This window comes from Lemur catta, chromosome 8 (assembly GCF_020740605.2).
Source record: "Lemur catta isolate mLemCat1 chromosome 8, mLemCat1.pri, whole genome shotgun sequence".
In the NCBI taxonomy this organism is placed as follows: domain Eukaryota; kingdom Metazoa; phylum Chordata; class Mammalia; order Primates; family Lemuridae; genus Lemur; species Lemur catta.
This window is the reverse complement of record NC_059135.1, coordinates 49336759-49352430: the sequence shown is the minus strand read 5'-3', so window position 1 is coordinate 49352430 and position 15672 is coordinate 49336759. Positions and strand designations below refer to the sequence as shown.

At 37.7% G+C, this 15672-nt stretch overlaps 1 protein-coding gene across 1 annotated transcript in view; it reads right to left on the bottom strand.

The window, feature by feature from the left end:
- Nucleotides 1-15672, bottom strand: part of PDE11A (phosphodiesterase 11A) — a 332704-nt gene that overhangs the window by 193224 nt on the left and 123808 nt on the right. The gene's annotated exons all lie outside the window — the stretch shown is intronic.

Genomic DNA, 15672 nt, shown 5'->3' with positions numbered 1-15672 from the left:
TATATGTCAACTTGACTGGGCAAGGGATGCCCTGATAGCTGGTAAACATTATTTCTGAGTGTGTATGTAAAGATGTTTACAGAAGAGATTAGCATTTGAATCAACAGACTAAAGAAGATTGTTTCTGCCAACGTGGGCAGACATCATCCAATCCATTGAGGGCCCAGATATAACAGAAAGAAAAAGGAAAGGTAAATTCGCTCTCTCTGTTTGAGCTAGCACATCCATCTTCTACCCTCAGACATTGGCACTCCTGGTTCTCAGGCCTTTGGACTCAGACTGAATTACACCACCTGCTTTTTTGGTTCTCCAGCTTGCAGATAGCATTTTGTGGGACTTCTCAGCTTCCATCATTATGGGACCCAATTCCTATAGTAAAATCAATCTCACTCTCAATCTCTCTCCCTGTGTGTGTGTGTGTGTGTGTGTGTGTGTGTGTGCACGTCTTACTGGCTCTCTTTCTCCAAAGAACCCAGACTAATACAACATTTAAAAAAAGAAGAATTTAAAGTGCAGACTCAGAAAAATTTCTTGATCAGCTCATGTGATTCCTTTCACTAGACCAAGAGAATTATAAAACCTATAAATTTTTTTTCTTTTACCTTGAATATTTGGAAGCTTAGAGCAAGGCTTTTGGTTTAAAGTTTTACCTTTATGCAGAATAATTTAGTTTTAAATTTATTGGTTTGGTCTGGTTTTGTTTACAAAATTTGCTTTCTCTTTTCTTCTTTTCATTTGAAATTTTTCCTTTCATTCTGTTACAAGTCTAGCACATCATAGGCATGCAAAATATTTGTTCACTATGAATTTTTGCATTTTTGCTCAAAGGTACTTTAAATCCTTTTGGTAGTGAATTGAGGGGAAGTACAAGTATAAATGTATATAAAATACTTTTACACATAACATAAATTTGTTCCATAAAACTAATTACAGTTGAACAAAGCCATTAAGTTATGAGCCATTAAGTTGTGAAGAAGAGCATTACTCAAAAGTAGGGAAGGGGATCTGGAATGGTGGGTAAGAGAAATACAACATTTAAGGGCCTACAGCCATGGCAAGCAATATAAGAATAAAAGAGAAGCAGGCGTGAGTCCCATGAAAAGAATGTAAAATGTAAGTTGAACAATGAAACTGTGTGGACAAACCTTTCTCTTACTCTAAGCCAGATAAGAAAAAGGAAGTGCTGAAACATAAGACTGTCACATAAATCCAAGTTTGACCATGTGTTCAGGAACCTGCCAGCACTGCTGGTGGATTCTCCTTACAGATTCTCTGTCTTGGGGGCAACCTGAGATTAGGCTTATAGTCAAATTGACCCCCAGAGTCACCAGATCAGTGGGCAAGGCAACATACATATGGGCCTTAGTCCATGTTGAGGACAGTAAGATAAACAGTTGAGAAGCAATAATTCTAGAATGTAAACTCATCTACCTGCCTCCTGGTCCTCCACAGCAGGGCTGGGCAAAAGACAGTTCGTGGGCCAATCTGGCCCACCACCTGCTTTTACAAATAAAATTTTATTGTAACAGAACCATACTCATTAATTTAAGTATTGTCTATAGCTGTTTTCTACTATAACAGGAGAGCTGAGTAGCTGCAACGGAGATATATGGGCCACAAAACCTAAAATATTTAATAGCTGGATCTTGATAGAAAAAAGTTTGCTAACCTCTGGTCTAGAGGCATCTCTGGGCCAGATCAGTTATTTTCTGCTAAATTGCTAATGGCTGATGATAAATTAATGTATTAATATTTCCATGAAATTTATAATGCAGAAAGGGGATTCCTGGAGTCATAACTCCTTTAATCCAATACAAGATTGTAATGATAGAAATTTTAGGCACCAGAGCAAGTGGTAGGGGACATAAGTGAGAATACGTGTACATTCCAGTTGTCATGGGACAGTCCCACTTCAGTTAAGCCTGCTGTCCAGGAAAAATTATTAATAGTGCTCCCTTTCCTCCTCAAAAGTACCTTTCAATAGCAAATTCCAGGCAGGCAGGCCTTTGGCTGCTCCTCCAAGCATCAGACAATTTACACATATTTTTTAAAGTATTAAAAATATAATGCATTCAAATAGAAAATTATTTATAGTCAGACACCTGGGTTAAAAAATAAAACTGTAAAAACAGCTAAAATATTTTTGATACAATTTAATGGGATGTATAACGTGGCATTGCAAAAATTATGACCAATAAAAAATAGGTGAAAGCATAAATAAAAGAAAATAAAATCCATGGTTTATTCCTGACCAATTCTATGATTCTTAGTTTCATTAATTTATTAAATTTACTGTCTAAATCCAATTCTGATTTTATTATACATGTACTAAATGAACATGGATCAAATAAATAAATACACACACACAAAGTATAAAAGAAAATCTTATAAGGGAAAATATCAGAAGTGATTTATAGGTCAATGAAACTGAACAAGTGGTTCCAAGCTCCTTTCGCTGCTGATCAGCCTTGGTTATTGTGCCCTGAGGAAAGCAGTACACACGCCAAAGTGAAGTAAACAAAATACCCTCCTGCTTGTTCTTTGGAAAAGCTCCATGGATGGAAGTCTTTTTGATTTGGATATTTATCAAGCACTAGTTACTTTGGCTTTTCTCTGTTCTTTTAATTTAAAAACAAGTTAAAAAACAAAAACTATGCTCAAAGAGATATTCTTCCCACCAAAAAGAAAATTATCTATTAAATAATCACCATTTTTTTTTTTTTAGTTTTCTGAATCTCTATTTTTTCATAAGAGGACTACTCAAAAGGGTAAAAGAATGAATTAAATAACCATCCATTACCATCCTTCTTGATAAATTTCTCACTTATGACAATTAGTAATTTACTACAATCATTTATTCACTAAGTCAACATTTATCAGCTACTTAGTGCACCAGGCACTGTTACAGGCTCTGGAAATACTCAGGGGTATAAATCATGTCCCATCCTTGAGGAACCCACAACATAATACAGAGGGGGAACTAATGTGTAGTTTCACCATAACATATGCCCTAAATGCTACCAGTGCACAGAGGAGAGTGTAAACTAAGTCCTAAAGGATGAGCAGGTGGGCTATAGGCTGAGAAGTGGGGCAGTTTTCCAGGCTGAGGGGCTAAGTTGGGCAGTTCTAGCAGAGAACAGAGAGAATACTCAAAAGAGTTCAACTGAACATAATTCTATAAAGGGACTAGTTACAGAAGTATGGGTAGGGTAAAAAGGAACCAATAAGGAACAGTGAGGCACCCAGGTGCTAGGACTTTGGAAAGCAGTTAACATTCCTAGGTCTGAGGTGACAGAAGAGGGACAGAAGGAAGGAGAGTGGGAGGAAGAGAGGGTGTTGTTAGTGTACTGGAGAAGCCGGAGCTGTGAAGAGAGCCCTTGGAAGAATCCAGCCACCCCCAGAACTGACAGAGAAGGAACAAGGAGAATAACTTGCTGGTCCCTCCTGCTTGTCAAACCCGACTGGCAGCCAAAGGGCAAGAATATTCAAGTAGTGTGCTATGTAGAGATCAGACTTCAAGGGCATGGAGCTAGGGAGAGAAAGACTAACAGATGAGGGTAAAAGGGTATGTGGGGAGTTTGCAGAGAATAGTCAGCACAGAGTTGACAATGTTGAACTTTACCGGGGCTCTGTGCTTCCCCAAAAATAGTGATGATAAAAACCTCCTTACCAGTGTTCCAGAATTGGCTATTCAGTAAATAGTCAGCCCTCTTCATCTGCGGGCTCTGCATCCGCAGCCAAATGCAGATGGAAAACGCAATACTCAGGGGGTGTGAAACCCCTGGATATGGAGACCTTTCATATGGGTGGGCTCCACAGGGCCAACTGGGGGACTAGCGTGTGCATGGATTTTGGTATCCATGGGTAGTCCTGGAACCAATCCCCCAAAGATACCAAGGGATAACTGTATATGTAACAATAATTGGTTGGGTAATCATCAGAGGTTTTTTATTAAGACACTTTCCATTTTGCACTCCAGAAAAACACTTGAAACAAAAATCAAAGAGAATTTAAGTTGGCTTCCTTACAGGGAGAAGGAAAATTCAAGAAAGAAAGGTAGGGAAATGGAAAGAAAGTGACATGGAAAGGAAATTTTACAATCCACTTAGGACGGAGAGGATTGATTTATAGGCTGCCCCAGAACAGTCAGGATGCTCACTCCCATCTCTTCCCCTCAGGTGTAGGCTCCAGGAAGATCATCTATTTCACTGGCTTCGTTGTACATATATTTACATAAGAGCCAAGGAGTTAAGCAACATATTAGAAAACAAGTGAACACAGCTGGTTTGTGCTTCACATTTTAGAAAACAAACTCCAGAAACTAGCCTGGTATTTATAAGCTTACGTGAAAGTACTTCATACAGTTCTGAACAACAAAGTAGCTGCCAGCCATAGGGACCATCCATGAAAAGAAAACACTTGTAAATACCAGGGCTGAGACAGTGCCTTAGGGCACAAGATTAAAATGTCTACGTTTGCTTTCTTTGACCAAGCACAAGGAGAAATAGAGATAATAGTAAATGCATGAGCTGGAAAGGAACTAAGAGAAGTGATAAGAATTGCTTAGACAGGTTCATGGAATGGAATAACATTAAACAAGGAATATTCAGTTCAAAGGACTAAATAGTTCCCAATGTTGACAGCAGCTATAGAGCAATCTGTTTTCTTTCCCAGTCCAATGGAAAATGCCATTGACAAAGTCTCTTAAAATCAATGCACTGAAACACTTAAGAGAAGCAAAAGAGGGTAAAATATTAATTTTGTCAGGAGAAAGGGCTAGAATGGGAGAAACGGGTAGAATGGCATCCCTCATTTCTATTTTTGGTGTCCACTCAGCTAACTGATCAGTTTACACCTCAGTGCCTGGTTTAAAGACCAGGAATGCAATCTCTAAACACTGAGTTAAGATCTTGGTGAAGCAAAGCTTCTACAACCGGATTTAAATTTTTTTCTCTCCTTTCTTTTCAAATGTAGAGGTCATAAAATATCATACACCTGTAATAACCAGTTTTTTAATCTCACGCACACAAAAAATAGTTGGAAGTTTTTGTTTCCAGGAATGATTCTAATAAAATAGAAGCAAAACTCATTATTGTAGGAAGGAGATATTTTTCCCCCTGAAATGATACTATTTTGTTTTGTTTTTTTTTTCTGATTATAAAAGTAGTTACGGAATGTCAATAGAGACCATGCTATAAATTCATGCTTTCACACATCTGATCTCTTCCAAAAACAGAGCAAAGATTGATAAAAGACAGAAAGAGAAAACCAGAAAGACATCTAGAGGTTAAAAGGAAGATAGAAGAGATGGGGAGAGGAGAGGAGAGGAGAGAAAGGAAAAGATCTCCAAAGGCACAAGCCTGAAGACATAGGCCTACTGTACCCCAAGTCCAGAAACAGGCTGGCAGTGATGTTGCTGGCAATGATGTTTGGAATTTCAGCTCCTACCAGGAACTGGGGACTAAAAAGTCTTCCCTTGAAACAGGTGACCCAGCTTAACTCCCAGAAACTGAATAAGGCTTCCTCTGGCTTGGTGTGATATTACCACACCGCAGGAGATCTGAGCCACCAATGTAAATCCTGGTTCTTGATTAGGGGCCATGACACTCTGCAAACTATTAGACAAGTAGGAAAGAGGACAAGAGAGAAAGAAAGAAAACAATGGCACAAACAAACGAAAACATTCTCCCATCAAAATGAGCTGCAATCCCAAATTCAAAAACACATAATACAAACAACTAAATTAATAACCTGCATAATTGGACAAGGAAATATTGATAAATCTCAATTACACTAAAGTGCTGCACATACACGTATCAGAAATTGATAGATGAAGAACAGAAAAGTATTAAATATATAAATGATTTGGACAACATCTCATTCTTGACTAATGGGGTCTTAGAGAAAGTCAGCTAGACAAGCCCCTTTTAGAAAAGACTTTTCTCCTTGAGAATAAGAAAGATACGTGAAAGGAAGTTCCCTTTGTTCTCCTGGGACACAGTTATGTGATAACGTACTGCCTGGTGCACCATGAAGGGAAAAGCCAGCTGGTGACAGCCAACCGCAGAGACAAGCAGAGAGATGCGGACAGAGCCTGGGTCTTTGATCACATCATCTGGCTGCTATACCATCCTCAGAACCACCTCCTGCAGACTTGTCACGTCAGTTAATACTAAATGTTCTTACTGTGTAAGCCAGTTTCCCTTGAATATTCTTTTACTTGCAGAATTCCCCCAAATTGATTTATAAATTAAAGCTATTTTAATCAAAATCTACACAGAGTTTTTCAGGGAACTGGATAAGCTGCTTTGAAAATTTATATGGAAGAATGATGGGCAAAGAATAGGCAAGACAATTTTAAAGAGGACCAACATTGAGGACTTGCCCTATCAGATATCAAAGTATTATAAAATTATGGAAATTGACACAGTGTGACTCCGGTACAGAAATAGATGTGTGGATAATATAGTGATGCCAGAAACAAACCTAGGTATATATGAAAATTTGATGTAAAAGTGGCTTTACAAAGTGGGGACAAAACAGTTCTAAGACGATTCGTTCTATATATACAGCTTTATAATATACACAAAAAACAAATTCTAGATGGATATAAAATATCATAAATATCAGATGGATTATAAAAACATATACAAGAATGCCATTGTCACTGGAGGTAGATAAAAATTTTTATAACCAAACTCTTAAAGCACAAATCAAAAAGAAAAGTTGATAAATCTGACTCATTAAAATTAAAATATTCTGCAAAACCAAAGATACCTGTTGAGAGAGGCGATCCACAGGAGCCGAGTGCAGTCTTGCTTTGTGTGTTAAGACTGCAAGGCCCTGACTTCTCTTTGCCCAGTTCATTTCTCAGGATTGTATCTGCAGTGAGCAAACTTGAGAGATGAGATAACATCTCTCCCCAGATAAACACCAGGCTTGATACTACTCAATAGAAATGGGATATATTCCCCAAGTACAGTGTTCCTCTTCTGTAATGTAACCCACTGCATATGTGGACACACACATACCTGTTGTGTGTATGGCTCTTGGCGGACATGAGGAACGAGCATCATTGTTATGGTTTATAATGTAAATTTTACAATTTGTTTCTACAAGTATATTTCCCATTGTTTTTTGCCTTGGTTCTACATTTAAATATAATATTAATATATTCAATATTCAATACCAGTCTCATTTATCCCGACCTCTCCATTCATCACTTGCTTGGCTAGATTTCAACCTGTCGTATTTCTCAGGAAGGAACTCTTGAAACTATATTTCCTATACTCTTCTTTGCATATTTGAAAATATCCATCTGTAGCTTATATAATTGAAATGAATTTGGCAGGATATAAAATTGTAGGATCATAGTTTCCTTCCCTGAGGACTTCTCAGATATTGTCCCGTGGTCCTCTAGCATGGGAGAGTGCCACTAGGAAGTCTAACATCTGAATGAATTTTCCTCTAATAGGTGACTTGATTTTTTTGTCTAGATGCACATAGACATATTGTATTTTTTCAATATCTTTGAAGTCTATCAATACTAAATGTGTTTCAGTGCTAAGCAATCAGTATCAACTTTTCCTGAAATGCTGTGTTCTATCAGCCTGTAAACCCAAGTTTGCCTACATTTCAGTAAAATGTCCTACTGTTACAATTTTGAATGCTTTTTTTCCTGTTCCATTTGTCATGTTCTCCTTAAGAGGTGCCAATTATTCTTATTTTGGACTTCTTGGTCATGGTGGATTATTTTTTTGATATGCTGTTGAATTTGGTTTGCTAGTATTTTATTAAAGATTTTTACATCCATATTCATAAAGGATATTGGTCTGTAGTTTTGTTGTTCTTGTTGTTGTGTCCTTTCCTGGCTTTGGTATCAAGGTGATACAGGCTTTGCAGAATGAGTTGGGGAGGATTTCCTCCTTCTCAATGCTATGGAATAATTTCTTCAGAATGAGTACCAACTCTTCTTTGTAGGTCTGGTAAAATTTGGCTGTGAATCCATCTGGTCCAGGGCTTTATTTTATTGGAAGATCTTTTATTACTGCTTCAATATCATTGCTCGTTAGTGATCTGTTCAGGAGTCCTCTTTCCTCCTGATTGAGTCTTGGGAGATTGTGCATTTCCAGAAATTTGTCCATTTCCTCTACATTTTTGAGTTTGTGTGCATAGAGATTTTCATCGTAATAACAGATGATATTTTGTATTTCTGTGGTATCACTTATGATATCTCCTTTTTCATTTCTAATTGAGCTTATTTGAATTCTTTCTCTTCTATTTCAGTTAATCTAGCAAGAAATCTATCAATTTGGTTTATCTTTTCGAAGAACTTATTCTTTGTTTCATTGATCTTATGTATAATTTCCTTGTGTTCAATTTCATTTAGTTCTGCTCTAATCTTAGTTATTTATTTTTTATGCTGGCTTTGGGCTTGGTTTGCTCTTCCTTTTCTATTTCCTTGAGATGTGCCATTAGATTGTTAATTTGTAATCTTTCTGTCTTTTTGTTGTAGGCATTTAAGGCTATGAATTTTCCCCTTAGGACTGATTTTGCTGTATCCCATAGATTTTGATAGCTCGAGTCCTCTTTGTCATTTAGTTTGAGGAATCTTTTTATTTCCGTCTTAATTCATCATTGATCCAATAATCATTCAGCAGCAGGTTGTTTAATTTCCATGAATTTGTGTAGAATTGAGTTTTTTTTTTTTTTGGAGCTGATTTTGAGTTTTATTCTGCTGTGATCTGAGAAGATACATGGTATGATTTCAATTTTTTTGAATTTGTTGAGCCATGTTTTCTGGCCTAAGATATGATCAATCTTGGAGAATGTTTCATGTGCTGATGAGTAAAATTTACATTCAGTGGTTTTTAGATAAAATGTTCTGTGGATATCTATTAGGCTCAATTGTTCTGTATTCCCACTTAGGTTCAGTGTTTATTTATTTATTTTCTGCTTGGATTGTCTATTTGGTTCTGTCAGTGGGACGCTGAAGTCCCCAGGAATTACAATGCTGCTGTTTATTTCTCTACTTAGATCTAGTAGGGTTTGCTTTATGAATCTGGCACTCCTGAGTTAGGTGCATGAATATTCAGGATTGTTATGTCTTCTTGTTGAATTGCCCCCTTTATCATTATATAATGACCATTTTTGTCTTTCTTTACTACCGTTGATTTGAAGTCAACTTTATCTGATACAAGAATGGCTACACCTGCTTCCTTTTGGTTTCCATTTGTATGGAATATTTTTTTCCATCCCTTGACCTTGAGTCTGTAAGAGTCCTTGTGAGTCAGATGTGTTTCCTGGAGGAACCAGATACCTGGCTGGTTTTTTTTTTTTTTTTTTTTTTTTTTCCATTCAGCCAGCCTATGTCTCTTGAGTGAGGAACTCAAACCATTTACATTTATAGATAGAATTGATATGTAGAATGCTGTTCTGTTCATCCTGTTGGTTAGTACCTTATTGCTTTGTTTTACCTCTTGTACTATTTATTTGAGCTCTGAGCTTTAGCTTTTGAGTAGTTTTACACAAGAGGGTGACCACTGTGCTGATCCATGTATAATGCAGTTCTGAGTATTTCCTGCATGGCAGGTTTGGTCTTGACAAATTCTCTCAGTGTTTGCTTATCTGGAAAAGTCTATTTATCCTTCATCTATGAAACTTAATTTTGCAGGATACAAAATTCTAGGCTGGCAGTTGTTCTGTTTAAGAAGACTGAAGATGGGACACCAGTCCCTTCTGGCTTGTAAGATCCCAGTTGAAAAGTCTGCAGTTAGCCTGATGGGTTTTCCTTTGTAAGTTACTTGACATTTTTGGCTTACGGTTTGAAGGAATTCCTCTTTCGTGTTGACTTTGTCCAGTCTGATGACTATGTGTCTTGGTGATTGCCTCTTTGTGATGAATCTCTCAGTTATTCATTGAGCTTCTCGTACCTGGATATCTAAATCTCTAGCAAGACCAGGGAAGTTTTCCTCAATTATCCCCTCAAATAGGTTTTCTAGTCCTTGTGCATTTTCTTCTCCCTCCGAGACGTCTATGATTCTTATATCTGAGCATTTTACATAATCCCAAATTTCTCATAGGCATTGTTCATTCCTCTTAATTCTCTGTTCATCATTTTTGACTGACTGATTTAATATAAAAGACTTGTCTTCAAGCCCTGAGATTCTTTCTTCTGCCTGGTCTAGTCTATTCTTAAAACCTTCTGCTGTGATTTGTATTCCCTTAAATGAATTTTTCATTTCTAGAAGTTCCATTTGGTTTTTCTTTAATATATCAATCTCTTTGGTGAATTTCTCATTCATATTCTGAATTGGTTCTCTGGTTTCTTTGAGCTGGTTTTCCATTTCTCTTGGATTTCATTGAGCTTCCTTACAATCAATGTTTGGAATTCTTTATCTGTCATTTCAATGTTCTCATTTTTGTTTGTATCCATTGCTTGAGAGATGGTGTTCCCTTTGGGGCATGTCCTTTCGCTCTGATTTTTCATACTTCCAGAGTTCTTTTGCTGATTCCTTCTCATCTGGCAACACAATTGAGTCCTGGGGTACTAGGTGTTGCCTGCATTCACTTTTTTAACATTAAATCTTTGATTCATCTGATATTTATATTGGCATTAAATAAATAAGGCAGAAATCTGGGTAGTTCATGTTTCAATGTCATAAGGGGCAAAGGCCACCCAAGGATTATCTAGGATGGTGGTCTGTAAACTAATGCCTGAAAGCCAAATGTGGCCCACCACCTATTTTTTGTAAATAAAGTTTTATTGAAACATACCTATGCTCATTCTTTATATATTGTCTATGACTATTTTCATGCTACAATGGCAGAGTTGAGTAGCTGCAACAGAGACTGTATGACTTGCAGAGCCTAAAATATTTACTACCTGGGCATTTACAGAAAAAAATTTGCTAATCCTTGATCTAAGGAATGTACTTAGTTTCACTTGTCAGTTACTACTGATAACAGACTCCAGATTTAGTGATGTTACATGTTAAACTGCAGCTTTTTCTCTGGTACAGATATAATAATTTCTCTCCAATGAAAGAGATAACCTCAAAGGTTACACTTTATGGCTTAGTTTTGTCTTTAACCAGTTTTATTTCTAACCTTGAAATTGTATCCTAACATTGCCTATAAATACCTAACTTCTCAGATGTTCTTTGGACTGGTTTTAACATCATATTGGTTGTCTCATAAGTTAATGAGTTAAAAACAATCTTTGACCAGCATTTATTTTATATTTACATGAGAGCCATAATTTTGTTTTTTATAAAATTATATTTTAACAGGTATGAGGTAGGAATTCAGCTTTTTGTATTCTTTTTCTAAATTGCCAGCCATGTATTTCCAAAACATTTGTTTTCAAAACATTTCTTCCCACCCATCTAATTTCAAATGTTTCCATTGTCATATATGTGAATTAAATACAAGATGACTAATTAGAGAATGTAATTTCTGTATTGATTTAAATTTCAAAGGCCACAGATACAGCTGTTCAAATAATATATTATTTTACTATAACTCAACTAATTCTCTTCTTGAGGCCCAATTCTGCCTGTTGACAGAAGACAAAAGAGAGAATTTTAATTAAATTCAGCTACTGCAAGTTTTCTCAGTCATTTCGGATTTGAACTCATTTAATACAGAAATTTTCACCAGGGTGACATGCAACTTTCAGGGTGCCTTGGAGAGAAGCTGATCTATAGTCACCTTCTCACCCAGACTGGCCTCTGCTATGAGGTAAGAAGGACTTGCTGGGCTTCAGCATAGTCATCGCTAACATCGGATATATTTAAATCCCCAAGGCTCCTCTGGGTCTGGGTCACAACTCTGTGCCTCCCTCATCCTGACGGGCAGGATTCTCCAGGTCCCAGCCCTGCTATAAATTTTATAAGCCCATTTTGGAACCTAAAAGCTCAGAATTTAGCTATTTGTTTCTGTATTCTGAAGCAACACACCAGGCTGACTAGAGAGTCAGGGAGAGGTTTGGGGAGGGGGACTTCCCTTAACACCTTGATATTAATCTTTTTTCCTGTAACTTTTGCTTTATGTTATGTAGATAACTAATAATTGGTTATAACACATCTAAAACTGGAACTAGCACTCTGCATAAGACAAAGCTCTTTGCTGTTTATCATAAATACCAGGGGCATCAGAGGTGATGGACAATGTCTAAAAAGCATCCAGCTATGGATAGGTTTGTTGATAATAATATGGAAAAAAGTTATAAGGAATAAGGAAAAGGTATAATGAATTCTAGATTTGCTTGGTGATGTGGAAATCCTATATGCATTCCCTATAATTATAAAAATATCTGTCTTGTTGAAACACGTGGAGTAAAAATAAGTTTGTCAAGTCTGAAATTCTTTTAATATACTATTTTTGCCCTTAGAAATAATTTTCTAAACTCTACAAGTAAGAGACCAGTCTTTACTAGATTCTCAACATGCATTGGGGTATTTGGAATCTATTTTATTCAGCTGTTTGTTTACAAGGAATTTACCTCTAGTTTACAATACATTTCATCAGCTTCACAGGCAAAACACACCCATTCTTCATCTTTGATGCCTTTTAAACAAATTTTCTGGCTATTCGTACATGTTTATTTTTCCATATGAACTTTTAGAAATTTAAAATCATGTTGTCAAGTTCCACTTTTGTTTTCCATCTTTGAATGGATAAAAATCTATCTCAGTCTGCTCTTGGTCAATCAAATAAATTGTGTTTATGAGTGTTGCTTGAGTTCCTTCTCTGATAATTACTCATACCCCTCATTAAATGTAGATGACAAACATTTTTAATATCAGTTTGTACTTTCAGCATTCTGAGATGGGAAAGGAAGAAGTCAAGCCAAAGAACTTTGTCTCCTCAGGATTTTTTGTTTGTTGCAGCCACTGTGCCAGCACCAGGTTTTGGTGTCTGATTTCCTGCTTAGCCTGGCTCCTTTTCCTGGACATGGTGTGACTAGTGTCTGGTAATACATCCACCATTCCCACCCCCAACTTATCCCACTACCTCCCCAGGCAACAGCCTTGGCAAACATTCTTCACACCTTCTATCTAATAAAATAATGCTAAGCAGATTGATATCTCTCTCTCTCTCTCAGTTCACTTTCATCTTCAGCCCTTGCTCCTGTGGATTAGAGCAGTTCATCCTCACTTTGAAGGGGAGGGGATGAAACAAAAAGAAAAAATGATGAGGAGTGGTCCAGAATTTTCTACCCCAACATTATAGTCTTAGAATATTTAGTGGTGATAGCCAAAAGGTCCCTTCTTCACTTTCAGTAATAGACCAACACCTTTATTGCTTCTACTGTCTACTGTATCTAGATGGTGTTTCTTGACCTCCCGCCTCCTTATACCATGAAGATATTTCTGTCTCTACTATTCCCTCCAGCTCTGCCCCCATATTTGATATCAACTTCCATCACCTATAATTTTTTGTTTATTTGCCCAAGAGCTAGACCACACCAAGATTAGCAAGAATGACCACCCTTAGCTTGTTTAAGTTACTTTCGTGTCTGTTTACAACTGAACTAACAGACAATGATTATGTCCTTATCCAGATTCCAGCCTGTTTCCACCCCTACCCTACCCCTACCCCAGCCAGTTGCTACCACGGGGACCTGGGGGTGGCTCAGGTAATCCTGGCAGCCAAAGCCCCAACAACTGCCCCCTCCTGCCTTTGCTTAACAGGGCTTCTCTGTGGCCCTGCAGCCTGCCAGGCACCAATGAGCACCCTTACCGCTTCCCATTCCTTTCAGGGGCTTAGAATCAGGCAGTGGAGGTGACTCTGGCAAATCACTCAACTTTCTAGCCTTATTTCCTCATATATAAAATTAGGATGATAATAATACATACCTCATAAGGTGAGGATTAAAGAAACTCAAGAGCTTCACAAAGTGTCTGTAAGCACACTACATAAGTATGGGCTTGTAAAGGAAAAGAAAAATCTCAGGACTCCTCCCCTCCCAACTCCTTATACAAAAGGGAAGGTCAAGCCTGGAGGCTGAGTCATGCAACACCTCCTTCTGAATTAATAACTGTTACTAAAATTATACATTAGCCAGTGTCTCATGGAAAGGCAAAAGGCCTCAGGTATCTACAAGGACTGCCCCCACAGATCATTCATAAGGACATTTCTTGCTGTCCTCCCATACACAAGGACATGCAAATTGTAACTTTAGGTCTACAGGCTAAGTCTAGCTCTTAAAATTAAAGTCTATTCAATTCCATACTACTAATGTTGATTATAAGCTTATCTTCCCAGGTGCAAAACAGAAACAAGATAAGATCATTCTTCCACCTATCCAGGGACATCTGCATATTTGATTCTTCCTTCACTCCCTTTTTCTCTTCTAACATTCACCTTGTCTTATGTAAAATGCAGATTTCTCGAGCCTCACAAAAATGTAACCATTTGCCTCACTGCCCACTCCACTCCTCCTTGTTCTTTCTGTGTGCTCTATGTCCTTTAATACTGAAGTTCCCAAATCCCACTTCAGAAAACACAGTCATAGATGCATGTGTGGCTTGTTTTTCCCAGGCACATCCTCAAACTTTGGCCTCAAACTTTGGCTTAATAAACCTTCACTAATTGAGTGAGATCTTTGCCTTAGTCACTTATTTTGGGTTAAAAGGCTAGTGGGTATGTGTGTGTGTGTTTCTCCCAAGGTTTAGCTGAGTTTTACACAATCACAGGATACTTGCAAGGCTACTGTTTCTGTAAACCACACCAACTGAAATAAAAATAACCCTAAACTCTGCTAAAATCTGGGAAACACTCCTGAACATTTTAAACATATATAGACTAAAAAAAAAAAAAAAAACTTAACTTTGCAAGTTTTACAATACTTATTATTAAATCTCCAAAATTTACCATAAGGTTCTTTGAGGAAAACAAACCTAAAGGCAAAAGCAATAATCTTTTCTAAGTAAAGTATGGTAAAATATCACTCTCTGAGGTATTCAAACAGCTCTTAATTGGTGGACAACTCTTGGTCGCTGAGGAGAGTTCTCAGCAAAGATATTAAATTGCTGCCAAGGGTTTATACATTTAACTTTCAAGAACTTAGATTGATGATGGTCATTATTTTCAATACTGTTGTTTACCCGGCAGATTTCCCCCAATGGGCCAAAGGGCTTAACAAAACCTGAAATCTGGCCATGAATCACCAAGTGCACAGGCCCGAGGCCCTGAGCTAGATGCTTTCCTTTGGAGTGACAGGTACCACTGCAGTGAGGTGGGAAGGAGACTCCTTCACCTGGTTAGTCTGCCCTCTGCCAGTATCCACAGCCCCAAAGCAGCTGTGAAAGAACGTGGAAACCTCAGCAGGACAAACCTGCTGCAGGGGACAGCCCAGCCACAGCTAGCCACTCTACTCAGCTCAAGTCCAATTTGTCCAGGCTCCAAGAGTTAAGTGCACCAATTCTCCATTCATTTGTTTGCTTCCTCCTCCCCTTAAGAGGGCTGTGGAACATTTTCTGGGCTGCAGTCCACTGTCAGAAATGCTGAAGGCCTTTCCCTTAATGGGTAAATAAAATGGGAGACAGACATGAGTGTATCTTTTAATAGAGCTGTGTGAGTTTTGGCAAACCACTGAGCCCCTTAGGCCCCTCTCCTGTAAATACATAGGGCTAGGATAGATCTCTAAGGTCCCCATCAACTTAA